The sequence below is a fragment of the Canis lupus genome, chromosome 17 (assembly GCF_048164855.1).
Source record: "Canis lupus baileyi chromosome 17, mCanLup2.hap1, whole genome shotgun sequence".
Taxonomy (NCBI): Eukaryota; Metazoa; Chordata; class Mammalia; order Carnivora; family Canidae; genus Canis; species Canis lupus.
Window position 1 is genome coordinate 49,542,690 of NC_132854.1, and position 18,903 is coordinate 49,561,592.

An 18,903-nucleotide genomic window follows, 5' to 3' on the forward strand; every position below is an offset into this window, starting at 1 on the left:
GACTAGAACTTTGACAAAAATAGTAAAATTAACTAACATAATGTAGTTCGTTACTTAAACCACTTTCATTTTGTTACTGTCCTGACAGGATTGTTAGGAAAATAATTATCAAAATTTCAAAAAAAAAAAAAAATTTTCAGACAACTAACGAATCCTGACCTGGCTACTTGTAGCTGGCTGATATTGAGCTGCAGTGCTCTTCTCAAAAATAAAGATATAAAATCTATTTTTTTTTCTATTTGTTGAGAGTTAAGATGCTCAGGAACATAATTTAAATGGATGGTAATAAATTTTAGCCATAATTATGAAAAGACCCTAATGAAGTTTTGATGAAAATGCATCCTAATGATTATTTATAATCATGAAACATACAGTAAGGTTAAGCTAGATATTCCTCTGTATATTACCAAGCTTAACAATACCGCTGATTTAATTGAGCTTCAGGGAAACCACCTTTTTCAAAAGTGTTTCAGCTCATATCTTGGGGGAAATTGTTAAGGAAGCACTTAACATAATAAAATAATAAAAAAAGGAAATTGTACCTCATTTAAAATAATAAATAAAAAATTCAAGAAAATATGTTTATGATTTATTAGAATCACTGACATTATTACTGAAGATATTAAAGAGATCTAAAAATGCCAAAAACGTACGTCATTTTATCTGAGTTTTAAATGTAAAAGTTGTAATTTTTATTTTTTGTTGACCTATCTTGAAAACCACTTATAATTTTGACAGATTTGTCCACAGTACAGATAAGCATATCAAAGGCATTCTTTATCTCTCTTACTGTCTTTCTGGTTTCCATCATTTTAAAACTATTTTTTGTTAATTTCCATTTCTCTCTGAAATGATCTGATTTTGCATTCTGTCTACTTTTTCCATTAGAACCCCTAATACACTAATCAGAAATACTTCAAATTTCTGGTCTGATCTTTCCAACATCAGTATCATATCTGAGTCTAACTCTTTGACTTGCTTTGTCTCTTCAGACTTTTTCTCTTATCCTTCTGCATATCTTGTAATTTTTGGTTGAATGCTAGAAAAATTGCTTAGAATAGATGATTAAGGGTAGGTTGGTTGGTTATTCATTTATTTATTTATTTATTTATTTATTTATTTATTTATTTATTTTAATGCTTACATAGTTGTAGCATGGACACAAATAACATTAATTACTTGAAATTTGTTAAGCTCATTTTTATGGCTTAGCATAGGTCAATTTTTATAAATATCCTATGTGTACTCGAAAATATATGTTTTAGCAGACACATGTCTAGATATGTTTACAAATATAAAAGCTTATAAATAATATTCCTTAAACATTATATACAGCAATCATTTTTTGTTGTTTTGGTTTTGAGCATATATCAATACCTTATGAAGGTACTTTTAAGTCTCTTGCTATATGTTGGTATATTTATCAATTTCTCATATGAAAGAGCTATAAAATATGCTTTATATCTTTGAGTGTTATTCTTACATATATACTTAGAGTTATTATAGCTTCCTCGTACATTGAGCAGCTTTTCATATTACACAGTTACATTTTTTAAACTCAAAATGTTTTTCCCTTAAAAATCTACCTAACTGAAATTATATAATTACTTCAGTTTTATTCTCTTGTATTTGCTGGGTAATTCTAATTTGTATTTTATAATTTAAGCATAAATCAGTCTTAAACTTAGGTGTGTGACTTAGAAGCAGAATAAAACTATTTTGTGTTTTGTTCAGACTCATCATAGGTCATTTTTCCCTCTAATTTTAATGTTTTCTTATTTTCTTCATATTAGTTTACAATGATTATCTATGTATTAACTATTATTTATCCTGTTAGAATTTGGTGAAATTCTTTCAATAATCCTATAAAATTGTTATTCATTATATCTTCAAATATTCTAGCTTCTCCATTCTCATTTTTACTTTTTATATAACATCAGTAAGTTTTCTGTTGTATCTTATCATTCTATTTTCTATTTTGTGATCTCTTTTTCATACTAGCATTCAGTGGAAACTCTTCTTTCTCTCTCTGAGTTGGAATATTGATTTAAGTTCTTCAGATTTCCCTGCCCTCCACCCTACCTTTGGTCCACCAGTTCTCTATACATTTTGTTCAATCTGTTATGTATACTATAATCTATTCATTGTGTGCTTTTATTTTAACTGTGTAGTATTTAATTGCATGATTTAACTTTAACTCTAATCCACCAATTGTATAGTCAACTATTGTATTTTATTTCTAGATTTTTCCATTTTTTTTCTATTTATTTGATCCTTTACATGTAATTTTCTCATCCTTACTTGAAATTTTAAAAACCTATTTTTTGGTGTTACCTTTATTAAAATACAAGTTTTATTTTCTAAAGCATAAAGCTTTTGTAAGTTCTCATCTATTACCTTTTTTTTTCCCTCTCTACTTTAAGTTCATTATAATGTACATGCATATGATTTTTTAAATTTCAAGTCATTTTTTCTTGGAACTTTGTAGAAGTACTATGACACTGAGCTTAAGTTACATTCTTTCAGAAAGGATTTGTCTTTATATCTGTTGATTACTCAAGAATAGCACTGACTGGGAAAACTACAATTAGATTCTCACCTTGAGATGGACTATTTTTTAAATTTTCTTTGGTTTGTTTAGTTTTTCTTTGTATATTTTTGCTACAAAGTAGGGTAATTCTGAACTACAAAAATCATATGAGGTCCATTAGGTGTTACATATTTTCCAAGGAAACTTCTTTCTTCCCTCTCCTAAGTACTAAAACATCAAGATAGTCATGTCACTCTGACTCTTGACCACATTGTTCTCCAGATACAGCTCCTCCACTCCCTCCTCCTTGAATCCACAGCCTATTCTTACACTTTTTGAAGTAAACATGTTTTTCTCTGCTTCCCTAAAGCATTAATCATTCCTATAGCCAACCTGTTGGCTTTTTTTTTTTTTTAAGATTTATTTATTTATTTATTTATTTATTTATTTATTTATTTATTCAGAGAGAGAGAGAGAGAGAGGCAGAGGCACAGGCAGAGGGAGAAGCGGGCTCCATGCAGGAAGCCCGACACGGGACTCCATCCCAAGTTTCCAGGATCACACCCCGGGCTGCAGGCAGCGCTAAACCGCTGTCCCACCGGGGCTGCCCAACCTGTTGGCTTTTAATGAAAACTGGAGGAGACAAAGCCTCAGAGTCCAAACCCGAGTGCGGTTTGAGTCTGAGTCTGAGCCATGGTCCTCCTGCCCTCCAGATTAAGATTCATTGAGACTCCAAGTCTTTCTTCGTATCATCACTTCCAACTATCCTGGATCCGCGGCACACACGTGTTGTGGGAGCAGGAGGATCTTTTGTTAGATTCCATCTTGGAGAGAACCCAGGCTTTATCCTGGTTCATCATACCCCCAAACACCCATTGTATCAGAAGCTCAAGTTCTCTGAGGATTCCTCCTTTAATGTCCTTTTTTTGGATGTTATCGGATTTTTACTTTTGAGACTTCTCAGTAATTAACATAAGGAACTTCAGTCTTTCCAAATGGCACTTATTCCAAGATACCTAGTTTTATATACTATTATCAACAGAAGTTACGAATGACTTTTTAAAATTATAAGCATTTAAAATTGCAAATCTTTACACTAGAGTTACTCTTAAAAGAGCAAGATTACTTTAGTAGCTCAGACTAAATTCAAAGTGCAAATCAGCTTAGAAACTAATTTGTAAGAGTAAAATATCCAACTCTAACTTCCTCATTTACACCCTATTTTTAAAAAATCTGATCACCTAGTGAAAAAAACTTGAAAATATGAGTTCTCTACTTTTAAAAGCTTTAATTGCTGAGGGTAATGATTCTGAAAAGAAATTATATTTTTATTGCCTGGGACGTTTCTTCCGCAGCAAAATCTGTTCATCATAGCAGTGCAAGTCTTAGGAGATTCTGTTAATGGACCATGCTGTCACCAATAAACACCTTGAACTGGTAGTTATTTCAGAGAAAAAGGAAGTCACTCTTTTATAGACTGGGTCTTTTAAATGCACTGTGAAATAAAGGGCACACAAGCTTAAGAGTAATTATTCCCATTATGCATACTTTTATGACTCAAGATACTGAGATAACAAGGAAAATAAATGTAAAATAAGCATGTATGGCAAGTTCATCTAGAATTAGATTCTCAAAGAGTGTATTAGATTAAGAAAGGTGGATAGATAATATATTCACAAAAATTTTTAAAAATCAATCATGTCCGGATAAAAACATAGACGTATTTATTAATTGATACTTAATTTCAATAAGTGACTAAACTGCTTCTTATAACAGATTATATATCATGGTGCGGGGGGCCTGGGGGGGCATTAGTCTTTTATATCCAGTGTGTAAGTCCTATTATTCAGGATACTTCAAGGAAATAAGAATTTTAATATTAACAGTAAATCTCTACCACCTAAAGGAAAAATAACAAGTTATCAAGACTTTATACTAAAGTAAAGCCTCCACAGAAACCTTTCTGGATAATTTCATCTTCCCCTATATCACCTCCTCAAAAGAACTTATTATATAAAAGGTGATAAATATTGCCACCATGTTCTGTTACATGGGATGCTTTGGAACACATAAAAATCAAGAATTTTCTTGTCCTTCAATTTTATGCTTTTGAATATACTGTAAATTGAAATCTGGGTGGAGAGATTTTTCACGAATTTTCATGTCATCCTTGTAAATGTTAATCTTCCCTGTATCATTCTAAATTTAGTATATGTGCTGCCAAAGTGAGCCTGGATAGGGATTTTTTTTTTTCAACATAAAATTATTTAATATTGAAGGGAAGTGAGGAAAAATCTTTAGTTTATTTTAATAAAGTTCACTGACAACCTAAGTATTTCAAAACTATCATGTTTAAATCATCAAATAGATGAGCAAACCATCGTATTAGATACCTTACTTAATTTCTGGCAATTCTGGCCATTTTTCAGGGGTTTTCTTTTAGTGAGTACTTAACCCTGAAGGAAACATCCTATCTTGTGAGTTTCTGGACTACTTAGCCTTTACTTATAACTACAGTTAGTTGTCAATTTATTAGTTATCACTGGGGTAGTAAAACTGCATGTTTTGGAACCAGTGAAGAGAGACCCTTAATTTAGATTTCCTTGGGGAATAGGGACAGTTAAAGATCACCACATTGCAAATAAGCTTAGTCTTAAAGGAGCAATTAGAGAAACATCAGTGAAAACACTGGAGAAACATCAGTGAAAACACTGGAGAAAGCATTCCAGAAAGAACAATTAGAATGTGTGTCAAGAAGACATAGAAATGCGTAATTTTTTAAAACATGATTTTAGGAGTGAGTGATATGTCCTCCTGAATTGGGTGAGTTTCTGATGATGTGGCAAGAATATGAGGCTAGAGAGCAAATCTGGGACCAAATTATTGATGGCTTTATGGGGTGGAGTGTTCTTTGTAAACAGAGAAGTGACAACTGAAGTTTTATATTTTACAAACATCTTAGGGTGGGGTGCAATGATGGTATCATATAGGAAGATGATGCAATGATACAGGTGAAAAAAATGAATTAAAGGAGGTCACCATCAGTTAAGGAGAGGGCGGATTTGGAAGCTATTAAAGAGATAAGATATTAATACCTGATCTATGTATTTTGCAAATAAAACAAAATTTGTCTCAAACTACATGTCCTCTAGCCACATGTGGCTATACACATTTAAATTTATATTAGCTAATCTTAAGAAAATTAGCTAATCTTAAGAAAAAGTTCAGTTCCCCAGTATCATTAGTCACATTTCAAGTGCTCTGTAGTCATATGTGGTTAGCAGCTGTTTTAGAAAGCACTCATATTAGACAGTGCCAGTGTAGACTGAATCCTAGGTACTTAATGTGGGTTACCTGTGATTAAGAGTGGGTCCTTGATATTTGCAGGTATTCTGAGTGGAGGATGGGGATATAATGTTGCAATTATACTTTCAGGTACTGCACTTTCAGGAAGGACCAGAATATCTTGCAGACCCAGATGTAAACCAGGCTCCAGTGTTTCATTTTCAGTCAACTGGTTGTATGGAATTCTCATGAGTCAAAAGATGGGGACTGAAGGAAAGGAGGCCATGAAGAAAAAAATCAGTTTCAAAAAAAAAACAACTGAAACATTTGCTTATGCAACTTACCTGTATATCCTGGTCTTGCTCAAACACACTTTTTATCTATTACTTCTACTTGATGATACTTGCTGCACACACCCAACTTTATGAATAAATGGGTTAAAGAGGGAAAACTCAGGCTGCATAATTATCTGATGTCCCAGGCAGGACCAGCCTCCCTTTCAATCAAGGTGCTCTATATTGGTAGCCTGGCTTTAATTTAGTCTAAAAACTGGGTACAAGGCCATGATTTTTCATTGTACTGATTCAAGTCAGATTTTTGGCCAGATCTAGAAGGCTTTTTTCTCTCTTTTATATAAGTCATGAAGTATTCTAGTAAGCTCTCATCTATTTGATTTCTTGGGAGGTCAAGATTAATGAGGTGCTACCAGAAATTCCTGTGGGCCAAGAGTGTCCTTGCTGTTCTTCATAATGAATTGTTGAAAGATACTCTCCTTGAATATTTTCATGCTTTTACATAATCCAGGCTTTCTAAGTAAAGAGGAGATATAAATAGCAAAGGCTTTGGAAGCTAGAGATAATGTATCACTCTGAAGATTTACAGGATTGTCTCCCTGGAGCCATTTATTTACTTTCATGTTGAGATCTGACTCTATTACTGGGTCAAGTAGCAAGAAGAATTAGTAGAATTAGTACCCGCCCCCCTTGCAAGTGTCTGCTCCCCAACCCCCACCCAGAGAGATTATCAGAGTTTTTCAGCACAATTTTTTGGCTTATTTCTTCAGGCACAGGTGGCCAGGCTGCTTAAATGGCACAGGGAGACTTAGAGTTATTATAGGTTCAAGTTGTCAGTTTCTTGTAAGTCCAACCTATTCACAGGGTTAAGCTCCAGTTTAATGAAACAGGAAATGAAATGAGAGGCAGTAAATTGATAACTCACTGCCACAAAATAGGATTAACTTTTTGAAAAAGGAGAAATCGCCAACAATTACCACAGATATAAAGGTGTGAATAAGATTGTGCCAGTAAAACAAGTTGGTTATTTGATTATTTGGCTCAGAAATAGCCAATATATTACTCTACACCTCACTGCTGGTGAAACACAATTTATCAATACATTCTCCATCCTTGAACCCTATTGAGATACAAACACAATCTTTCTCAACGAAACATTACAGGCACAATGGTCACTCCATGCCTAAAACAAAAATTCCATTTTGAGATAATTTAATATAAAAATATTTTAATAGAGATTGATAGCGTTTGCTTGCATTTAATAAAAGCTCTCATTAAAATTAGTACCCATAATAAGGTATGAATTGGATAGTATACCTAATACTGTTTACTTTTTGTGGAAATTGAGGAACACCAAAAATTAAATGACCCCAAAGCACTGAATGATTTAAGGATTAAATTTTCATCTGTCATTTCACTATTGACCAACATATATTACTTCTGTTATGACAACAGCTATTTTCATGAATTATTTTCTCTTTTTTCATGCAGGGCAATGGACACTAATCATCACATTATTGTGTTATATATGATGGTAATCTCAATCTCAAAGTCCAAGAGAAAATATATATATATTCCACTGTGTAAGAGAAAGCAGATAGATGTTTTCTAGGTAATGGGGCTTGCCAAAGTTAAGAGCAAATGAAATAATGAGTAATTTTAAGTCAATTGAAAATAAAAGATAAAAACTTCCCAATTCATCCTTTTATTCCATCTGCCATTTTCACGCTTTATTACATTAAATGTTCCATTCTCAGCCATTTTTACTTACTAAAAATTATCCATATTCTTCTATATTAACCTAAGAACTCCTGGCATATGCACTAGTGCTTACCTAGTAGGGTAAAAATTTACCTTAAATTTTGTTTGTAGGATGTTCCTCTGCTTTCCCATTCACATATGACACCCATTTGTTATGCTGATAAATACTCTGAGCCTTCCGTGCTGTGGGTACTACTTCCCTGCCTTGAGGTTATAATCCAAAGTAACCTAGCTGTTTTGTATCCATGTTCCTTTCATGTCTGTCACTCCATAAATATTCCAACATCAGAGTATCATAACAAGTTAAAATATGATTAAAATACTTTTTATTGTATTGTTGATGAACTACTTATAAACCATTGTGACTAGTCCCAGTCATGACAATAACTGGTGAAAGGAAAAAAAGAAAAAAGAAAAAGGATGGTTTTCTTAGACTTAAAGCTTTTGCTATTAGCTATGGTCACATGCCGGTCACAATGGGTATTTCCCTGAGAGTAACAGGAAGATAAATGAGAGAAAACTATAGCCCATGGTGAGGATTTTTTTTTTAATTTTATTCATTTATTCATGTGAGACACAGAGAGGGGGAGAGAGAGAGAGGCAGAGACACAAACAGAGGGAGAAGCAGGCTCCACGCAGGGAGCCCGACATGGGACTCCATCCCAGGTCTCCAGGATCAGGCCCTGGGCTGAAGGCGGCGCTAAACTGCTGAGCCACCCAGGCTGCCCAGTGGTAAGGATTTTTTAACACCTACAGAAATACACTTGTCTTTCTATCTATCTTCTGGGATTTATAGGTAGGGGAAATAAGAGCCCGACTGTATAAAGGTTCTTCACCTCAACTTCTTGATTTATTATCCAGAAACCAATAACATTCTTAATCAAAATTGTGTTAGAATATAATTTTTCATATTAATATAACCATTGGAGGGCAATTCTCTAATTTCAGTTAAACTTAAATATAAGGAAAATAACTGATAATAATAATAGTATTAAGTACAAACAGGTAATAAACCAAGCTCTATGCCAAGTGATTTCCATAAATTATTTCACTAATACTCATTACCATGTTACTTATCAAGAAAGTGAGAATTACATGTATGAAATAATTTTTTCAAGAAGACACCAAGAAGTTAAAGAGGCCAACTGTGCATCAAGTTCACCACCATGAGTCCTCACATAAAGAAAAGCCCTAATAGACCTCAAATCCTGTGCCTTTATAGAGAAAACAAATCAGATTACTTTCCCTAACTTGCTAAATTCAATTAAGTGTCTCTACACTGGGACAAGAATTTGCAGAAAAAAACTACTCCCCCATTCTACTAATATGCTGTATCTTTTATATACAAGCATATTAATAAACTTCAACTGATACAAGGTTCTTAGAGTGTGGATCATGGTAATCTCAGGACCTATTAGTAAACAATCTTGTGTTTTTTATTCACTGCTTTAGAAATAATAATAGCTATGTGTCAAACACTGCACTAAGAGCTTTACATATATTTACATATATTTTCATATTCAGTTCTCAGAACAAACCACAAAAGGTAAGTTTCACTATCCCCATTTGGAGATAAGGAAATTTATGTTCTGTGAAGTTAAATAACTTGTCCAAGATCTTACAGTTGATATGTACCAACTCAGGATTTTAACCAAATCATGTCTGTGAAAGTCTTCAATCTTAATAACCACTGTATAACATTTCCTTTTCTAACTGCTTTGAAGCAAATTATTGTTATTCTGACAAACATATATCTATGTCAAATTATGTACCATATTCTCTACACACCAATAGTCACATGCATAAATATAATTAATAATATAGATTATTATAGAAACTTAGGTCCTTTTAAAAGCAAAACTTATACTGTATTGACAGTCCCTGCAGTTCCTAGATTAGCACGGACTCTATAAATATCAAATCACAACAACAGATCATTTAAAACAGTGAGTATCATGCAGCTAAAAACCAAAACAATAGAGTTCACTTTAATGTTGTTATATGCAAACATGCTTTCTCTAGTGTGGTTTTGATCCACACATGTTGCTCTACAAACAGAAGGACAGATGCTGCAAGATAATTCACCTTTATAGGTAGATTTAATTTACATCATGTTGGAGTGAAAATGTCTGACAGAGCTCTTTAATTTTTCTGCTATAGAAGAATATTATAATAATCACAAAAAAATCCTGTCTTTAAATGACAGGGCTTTGCATAGTCTAATCTAGAATACCTGCAGTGGGTGGGAGTGCAATGACCTGTTTTATAATATTATAGTGATGTGTGATGCAGGTTCAAAAAAAAAAAAAGACTTTACATGTGAGGTTCCCCAGTCAGTAAAGACAAAGCTTGTTTCAGGTATAAAAACACTTGGTCTCTGTGTCAAGAGAAAGAACTCCACATTGCTTTGAAGCACCCCTGGCAGTTGATAATGGAGAGCTGTTGGCAATGATTATGGAGGCAGATGCTTACCTGTTCTCCTACAGTGTACAATCTTGGCTTGATGACAAGGTGAGGAGAAGGAGAAGCTGTCACAGAATGGGGGCAACTGGCAGCTGGAACCCTAGCGGGGAAGGGTAAACTGGTCACCCAGGGCTGCTTGCTTGACTGTAGCAGATCTCATCAATCATGCCAACATATGCAGCTGCCTGAAAATAAACAGGCTTCTCAGACAGGAGACAAAATGAGGCAAATTAAAAGACCAATAATTTAAACAAATCTGTTTCCAGTTTCACAGCAAAGATGGATGGATGAATTCTGCTGATAGACCCAGATTTCTGGTTAATTGATAAAAGTCACTGATACATACTAATGCAGTAAGTTTAAACATGCGATTCTGAAACGCAATCCTTTCATAAATTCCTCAAAAGCACTTTTTTTAAAATATAGGTATGACCTTTTTAAAAAATCTATTGATCATTATCTTCTGCCTAATTTTTCTAAAATTATTACTGAAAGAAACACTGCAGCTCTAAGAACCTTACTGAAGCATACGTCTTCTTGTTCTATCCAAAGCCCTGAATAAAACCAGTAGGACTTTAACAGTGACTGCATAATTATGCTCCTAGTGTAAGATAATCCTTTTTATTTTCATTTCATTTTCCTTTATCTTATTAGTCTATTACCTATCTTGAAAAACATCAATTACTTCATTACACCCTCTCATTTACTTCTTTTATTCTAAGCAAGTTAACATTATTTTTACTCTTTCTTACATATGTATATACATTATCTATTTTCTGAACATTCTTTTCAAATTCCTCATAGTCCTGCAGCAACCTTCTATTTCACATCAAGAAAACAAATTACTTGCAGTCCTTCCTTTTCTGGCTCCTCACAGACCTCTACTGGGAACTCTTGACTAATAACTGTAGATTCCCTAAGGTTAAATGATGATGAACTCCACCATTAGATACTTAGTAGTTTTTACTCCCTGTTATCACATTTCTTCCTTGAGTCTATCCTTTATCCATCTGATTTAGATTAAAAGGACCAAAGAGCTCATGTCCTTTTCAGTGATGTGTTCTGCATTTATATGCTTATGATTGCTACCCAGTGCCCTACAGAGAGCACTGAGGGGTCTGATGAGACAATATCACAAGGTGGTGATTTTCTTTTTCAAATCTGACAGTAGTGCAGAAATTAGAGAAAGACAAAACTAGCCTGAGGTCAATGTAATTCTCTCGTCTCTCAGGCTCATCTCCTTACACAGGTGGTGCTACAGCTGCTGTTGTGTCTGCAGGGGAATAACAGTCGCTGGCAGCCCCATACACAGCTGGCAGCCGAATGCAGGAACATGAGAATCAGGTTCGACATTGCTAAATGGGAAGCATCCACCTTGCCTTCCAAATGTCTGCTTTTCTTTAATCCACACTACAAGACGGGTTGTTGTTGTTGTTCTTGTTTCTATCAGGGCTGAGAGTTCAAATTTCTCCTCTCCTGGTAGATTGCTTAGTTATCTGCCTTGGCAGCTGTCTCCACCTGAGACATCTCTCAGAAATAAATTAGCTCAATATTTCTAACAATCACTTTAAGCTAGTAGTTCTTTTTAACTTCTCTTTAGAATTTGTAATAATGTGGGATATCCCATAACAACATACCCCCAAAGAAAATAAGTTCGATTTTAGCACAGTGGTGTTTTGCAGTAGCAATTACTGTAAACAAACAAAAAACTATGGAAAACATGGCATTTGGGAAGAGAAAATAGAAACTATGAATTCAGTAACTAAAGCACTAACAATGACATTTTATATATCCACAGTAATATTCAGACATCTGGGTACCTAATTTTATTTTATTTATAGTTTTGGGTATCTTCCTACTGCATATACATCACAGATTCTTTACTGCTTACTTTGGATTTCATTTCTGTCAGATGGTTACTATAGTCATTTTAGTATCCCTAGGACTAATTTCCATAACTGTACTGACAGCCATGACTCTTTTCAGCCCTCTAAATCGGTGCTAGTGATAACCTGGGTTCCACAAATCTGTGCTTTATCACAATTTTCCTTTGACTTCAAAGAGTGTCCATGGTACATGTACACTCTAAGCTTCATTAGCTCTGATGGCCATGCCATATGTTTACCAAAAAAAAAAAAAAAAAAAACAGGATCATATACAGGACAGTCCAAGCACAGGTTAAAATAGTCACAACTGCCTTGCACATCACCTCACATCTCAACACACTTCTACATAAGCATGTCTGCCACATTTTCTGTGACATATAAGAGCATCATGAATTGGGTCTAAGCTACTGTGCATGAAGTCCCATTATAATTAATTAGTGTTGTTATAGCAACACCTTTTATTATATTGCTTGTCACCCACAGGAGGCAGTGGCATGGGGTAAACTGTCTGAAAAATAATTTTATCAATCTCATCCTCAACCACTCTCATGTACTATCTTTTTTCCCTTTTTATTTTTTTTAAGATTTTATTTATTTATTCATTCATGAGAGACACACACACAGAGAGAGAGAGAGGCAGAGACACAGGCAGAGGGAGAAGCAGGCTTCACACAGGGAGCCCGATGTGGCACTTGATCCCAGGACCCCAGGACCACGCCCCAGGCTGAAGGCAGGTGCTAAACTGCTGAGCCACCCAGGGATCTCCTCCCTTTTTATTTTAATATTGTTTGCCCTCAACTTGAATCTCTCTCTCTCTCTCTCTCTCTCTTTTTTTTTTTTTTTTTTCCAGAAACTACCTAAGCACAGGATCAGGTCTTTTTTTTTTTTTTTTTTTTTTTTTTTTTTAAGATTTATTTATTTATTCATGAGAGACACACAGAGAGAGGCAGAGACATAGACAAAGGGAGAGGCAGGCTCCCTCAGGGAGCTGAATGTGGGACCTGATCCCATGACCAGGATCATGCCCTGAGCCAAAGGCAGATGCTCAATCGCTGAGCCACCCAGGCATCCCAGGATCAGGTCTTAATATCATTTTGCCTGCAGTGAATATTGAGAAGCTAGCATTAGTTTCCTGTCATGCAAAACACAGTATTTATTTTAGTTAAAATTATTATTTTTTTATTTAGCATGATTGCCTACAACATGGAAACAGCATGCCACATTTGAATACTAGTAATCACTTCCCTGCATCTACAGTATACCATCACAGGAAAAAAAAAATGTATTTTTTTCTTACAACAAAATCTATGAGGCCAGCTATGCTTGTTAGCATATTTATTTAAAAAAAAATCTGACTGGGAAAGGAATTTACAGTCCATTTAGTACAGCCCCTCCAATTTATAGGTTCAGAGAGAGGGAAAAGAAATATCCAGAGGTCTCATGAGTAGTTAACCAGAACTGGGACATGAACCAAGGTCTCCATGTTCCCTAATTGGTATACTTTATACCAAATGACAAGCTGCCTCCTGTTACACAATTGTAACACACACAGCATCGTTATTGAAGATATAAAGTAAATTTAAGGAAAGCTGTGTGCAAAGGCTAGCTTCAATGCATGACAGTCTTGCTTTGTTGGTGGTAGAAAGGCCACGCTAGTGAGTCAATGCACCAGATTCTGTTTATATACCAACTTAGGATTAATTTCAAATAAAACTGAGTATGAGAAAAAAGAAAGTCTGAATAGGCAGGAAAATTTCAGCATTGGGAGAGTATGGCTGTAGGTGAAGAGTAGAAATTTGGGGATTTCAGGAGTATAGTGCAACTGCAGCAAAAGGTAACAAGTAGGTGCTAGCTGAAGCTCCAAGGAAGCTGGGAAGATGCACCACACTGATTTAGTCAAGAGTCAACAGAACCAACACAATCCTGGAAAGTGGGATTTAGAAAGGCAAGCAACAAAAGCAAAACCGCAACAATTGTCCTTGCAATATTAGCACGGGATAAAATGTCAGAGCTCTATACAGGGCTGACAGAACCAGCTACATAATTTTGCGGGCTCAATGCAAAACGAAAATATGAGCTCCTTGTTAAGAATTTCAAGATGGCAACAGTAGAGCATTAAACCAAATGCGGGGTCCTTCTAACCGTAGGGAGGTTTGGAATCTGAAATATGCATTTTTTTTTAAATATGCATTTTATACAAGTTCTTGAAGCTAGAATTCTGGAGACGACTGGTTTTGCCAACTGGATGTATTCATAATTGATTAAAATGGCAGAAGTAGGCCAAGGTTTTTGGCCATGGCTACTAGGAAGCTATTTGATGTAAATTCTTTTTTTTTTTTTTTAAGATTTTATTTATTTATTTATTTATGAGAGACACAGAGAGAGAGGCAGAAACACAGGCAGAGGGAGAGGCAGGCTCCATGGAGGGAGTCCGATGTGGGACTCCATCCCGTGACTCCGGGATCAGGCCCTGAGCCAAAAGCACTCAACCGATGAGCCACCCAGGTGTCCCTGATGTAAGTTCTTTGAATCAAAGGTATGGGTCTCCTACCTCCAGCTTCCTTGATATTGAGAGGCAAATGTTACAGTGAAGCTTCTGCTTCAATCATAACCCAAGAGGTTGCCTTAGGGTATTAGCTCCCCCAGCAGATTATTGTTGAATTAATACTAGGAGTTATTCAAGGAGATTCAGACTAGAACTTGCTGCCTTAACCTTCCTATTTTATGAGCATCTAATTCCCTGTATAGATCTTGTCCTCTTTAAAATATCTAATATGGTTTCTGTTTTCCACTGAACCTTGTCTGATTCAATGAAATTCACTCAATTCTAAAGGTGGAAGTTAAGAATCCAGAGCAGTAATTTTGTAACAGATATTCTGGTAAGCTTTTCTAATGCACAAGTGACATGACTTCAACTTACATCCAAAGAAAGGTACTTGTGGTCAATGAAAGATGGTCAGAGAAATTTTAAAAAGAAGTACACTGATCTATCATTCATGAATAGTGTCTTAAATTTCCTAGGGCTGTAGTAATACACTACCACAAACTCAGTAGCTTAAAACAACAGAAATGTATTCTCTTACAGTTCTGGAGGGCAGAAGTCGGCCCAAAGTGTCACTAGGGTTGGTTCCTTCTGGAGGTTCTGGACAATCTATTCCATGCCTCTCTCCTAGTATCGAATGGCTATTGTCAATCATTGGCATTCCTTCATTTGTAGATGCACTATTCCATTTGCTTCCTTCATTTTCACATGAACTTCTGCTCTGTATCTGTCTTCTTTTTTTTTTCCTTTTAAAATCTTATTTATTTCAGAGAGAAAGCATGAATGGGGGCCGGAGTGAGGTGGAGGGTGTTGGTGAGCAGAGGGAGAGGGACAAGCAGACTCCTGGCTGAGCAGGAAGGGCAATGCAGGGCTGGAACCCAGGACCCAGGGATCATGACCTGAACCAAAGGCAGATGCTTAACTGACGAAGCCAGCCAGGTTCCCTTCATTTTCTGTCTCGCAAAAGGACACTCATCATTTTATTCAGGGACCACTCAAATTCAGCATGATTTCTTCTTAAGGTCCTTACCTTAATTATACCTGTAAAGACTCTTATGGCAAGTAAGGTCACATTCTAAGCTCCTGGATTGACATGTATGTTGAAGGGACATCACTCAACTTGTGAAGGTAATGAAAAAATTAAGCTTATTAAATTTAGTTTGTTTTTTTGGTTCTTACAGTTTCCTTTGTAATAGAAAATAATGTATAGTTAATACATGAAAATTGGCCTTTTGAAAAGAAGACTTAAACAAAAGGGATTTAGAAAAGGGCAAGTCCAGGTTTAAAAAGGACTGGTTCTTGAAATAGAAAAACACAATGTTTTTAAGTTACAAAATTATCAAGATTTTCAATTTTCACGATAGAAAACCAGCAATCTTTTCACTGTTTATCTTCAAATATCAGTACTGCAAAAAGTCAGGAATAACACTGTTTTGCTAGGGTTCAATAACTTGTGGAAAATGCTCAAGATTTCAATAATTTTTAACCAGAATTAGAGGTAATAAGAATCCCCCCTTCACACACTTGCACACTCATCTTTGGCATGTTTATGCAATGATAAGAGGACATTAATGTTTCAAAAACTTACTGATTTTCAACATTTAGTTTTATTCTAAATGTTAAAAAGTCATTTAAAAAAATCTTGGGGTGCCTGGGTGGCTCAGGTTGTGATCACAGAGTCCTGAGATCAAGCCCCACATCAGGCTCTCTGCTCAGCAAGGAGTCTACCTCTAACTCTCCCTCTGTGCGCTCTCTCTCTCAAATAAATAAATACAATATTTTAAAAATAAAAATGTTTTTTGTGTGCAATATTTTATTTTTACTGCATTCTTTTGAGACAGAGACAAAATTCCCCAACAGTGGTCAAAATTTGAAATAATTAGAGCTTATTTTCAGTTGTGAGGAAAAATAAGTATGGTAATGAAGGGAAGACCCTAGGGATCACAGTGAGAGAATGCGTAGTAAGACTTAACTCTTGACAATCCTAAAATCTAGAGCAAACAAATTGATCTTGCCATGCCTTTCTTTTCTTATTTGACAAAGCAAAATTATAGAATCATCTTTTAAGAGATGTAAAAGTCTATTATTTGAAATTATGTGGGATGCCTGGGTGGCTCAGTGGTTAAGCATTTGCCTTCCGCTCAGGGTGTGATCTCAGAGTCCCAGGATGGAGTCCACATCAGCTCCCTGCAGGGAGCCTGCTTCTCCCTCTGCCTGTGTCTCTGCCTCTTTCTCTGTGTCTCTCATGAATAAATTTTAAAAATCTTAAAAAAAAGAAACTATGTAAATTGAAGTGATTCATAAGTACTTGTGAAACATAAAAATACCCCAACCGACTGTAATTGATTATATTACTATTCTTATGTCGACAAACACGCTTTCAGGACTAAATAATCAGTAATCATAGTTTATTTTCCAAATCAAATATGTAAAAATAATCTAAGCCTGAGGCAGAGCAGGAGCAGGAGATGAAGTGTATCAAGTCAGGGACAGGGCCTTATCTGAAGCCTACTTAGCAAGCCTCTTCACAAGCTTTTACTCAAGTATAGCTTTCTCTGCTGTCTCTAACAACCAGTCCCACAGTGTTCTCAAAATACCTGGTACAGGGCAGCTCGGGTGGCTCAGCAGTTTAGCACCGCCTTTGGCCCAGAGCCTGATCCTGGGGACCTGGGATCGAGTCCCACGTCAGGCTCCCTGCATGGACCCTGATTCTCCCTCTGCCTGTCTCTCTCTCTCTCTCATGAATAAATGAATAAAATCTTTAAAAAAAAAAAAAAAAAAGAAAAGAAAAGAAAAACCACCTGGTACATGTCTTTCTTGAAGCCTATTTACATGTTTTGCCAATCGAGCACTCTCTTCTAGACTGTGAATAAGTTGCAAGTAGGAATACTACTTTATCTGTCCATGCATCTTTCATTCTTTCTTCCCCTTCTCTTCCCTTCCTTTCTCTCCTATCTTTCATTGGGTATACTCAGTACCTAATACAATGCTTAGCTCTAGGGCAGTTCTAAAACTTTGATGTCTGTAAGAATCATCTGGATGCGATTTTAACAAGAACAGAATGCTGGGCCCATTCTCAGAGTTTCCCATTCAACAGGTCTAGAGTTGCATACCCATGGTTTTATCAGTTCTAATAAGTTTCCAGCTGATAATGATGCTGCCTTTACAGAAACTACATCTAGAGAACACAGCTCTAACATTTAGAAAATGATCAATGATCAATAAGTATTTGCTAAATAAAAATTAGAATCCTATACAAGAGTGTCTGTCACTGCAATTTCTTCCATTGCTCATGAAGGTTTTGATCAGTTTGATGGTCAACTCCAATAACTGCTCTTAATAATTTATTGTGATAGGACATTGAATTAAATACTCTGTCCTCTCTGTGGACTTCACAGAACCTAGTAAGATAATATCACACATAAGTTAGAGAAACAGATTTAGGTACAGGATTGATGGTGATTTATAAAATTATCCTCAAAAAATATGAATTTCTTGAAAAATAGCAACAAAAGATAATAAATTTAAACTTACAGTTTCCACACAATTGCTTTCACTAATGTGTTTTTAAATTGTTCGCCTATGAAACTTGAATATCAGGCTGGCAACACCTGCTCTAAGTCTGTTGATTCTTGTTTACTAAGCAAAACTCTTGATCTCTGCCTTTTGAACAGCTCATTCAGTAAGCAGAGAAGGGAAATGTGAATTTTATTAGAGCAGGGCTAATATATTCACTGCTAACAAAGCCAAGAAAATAAATCACATTTCAAATTCTTCATTCAGAAGCCAGTTGCTAAATATTCATTTCCATGATTTTTAAATCTTATACATTTACATATGAATACTAAAACTGGCCATTGATAATTATGTGTAACCTGACCCAATGATTGAAGTCATGGTATTCAATAAGCATAGAATATCATATGAAATCCAAAATTCAAATTCCCATCATGAATTTCATTACAATTATTAATTCATTCTAAAGACTTCAGAAAAAAAAAATTTTGGAATTTCTAAAGGAATTTTCATGAAAAATAATGAACTCACCTTTTTTCACTGTTTTTCTTTTTAAAGAACATCTTTTTATTTATTTATGATAGTCACACACAGAGAGAGAGAGAGAGAGAGGCAGAGGCAGAGACA

General features: G+C 35.2%; 2 long non-coding RNA genes across 4 annotated transcripts in view; one reads left to right on the top strand and one right to left on the bottom strand.

Annotated features, from left to right (window-relative positions):
- LOC140608077 (uncharacterized) overlaps positions 1 to 6,252 on the top strand; it is a 48,082-nt gene extending 41,830 nt beyond the window's left edge. The window contains exon 4 of the long non-coding RNA XR_012010051.1: positions 5,966 to 6,252. This is a non-coding gene — a long non-coding RNA (uncharacterized lncRNA). The remainder of the gene's footprint in view (positions 1 to 5,965) is intronic.
- LOC140608076 (uncharacterized) overlaps positions 1 to 18,903 on the bottom strand; it is a 132,418-nt gene that overhangs the window by 106,220 nt on the left and 7,295 nt on the right. For 2 of the 3 annotated variants that reach the window (XR_012010050.1, XR_012010048.1), the window contains exon 2: positions 10,342 to 10,517. This is a non-coding gene — a long non-coding RNA (uncharacterized lncRNA). Of the gene's footprint in view, positions 1 to 5,884; positions 6,083 to 10,341; positions 10,518 to 18,903 lie in introns of all 3 variants that reach the window. The other variant, XR_012010049.1, reaches the window with a different exon arrangement.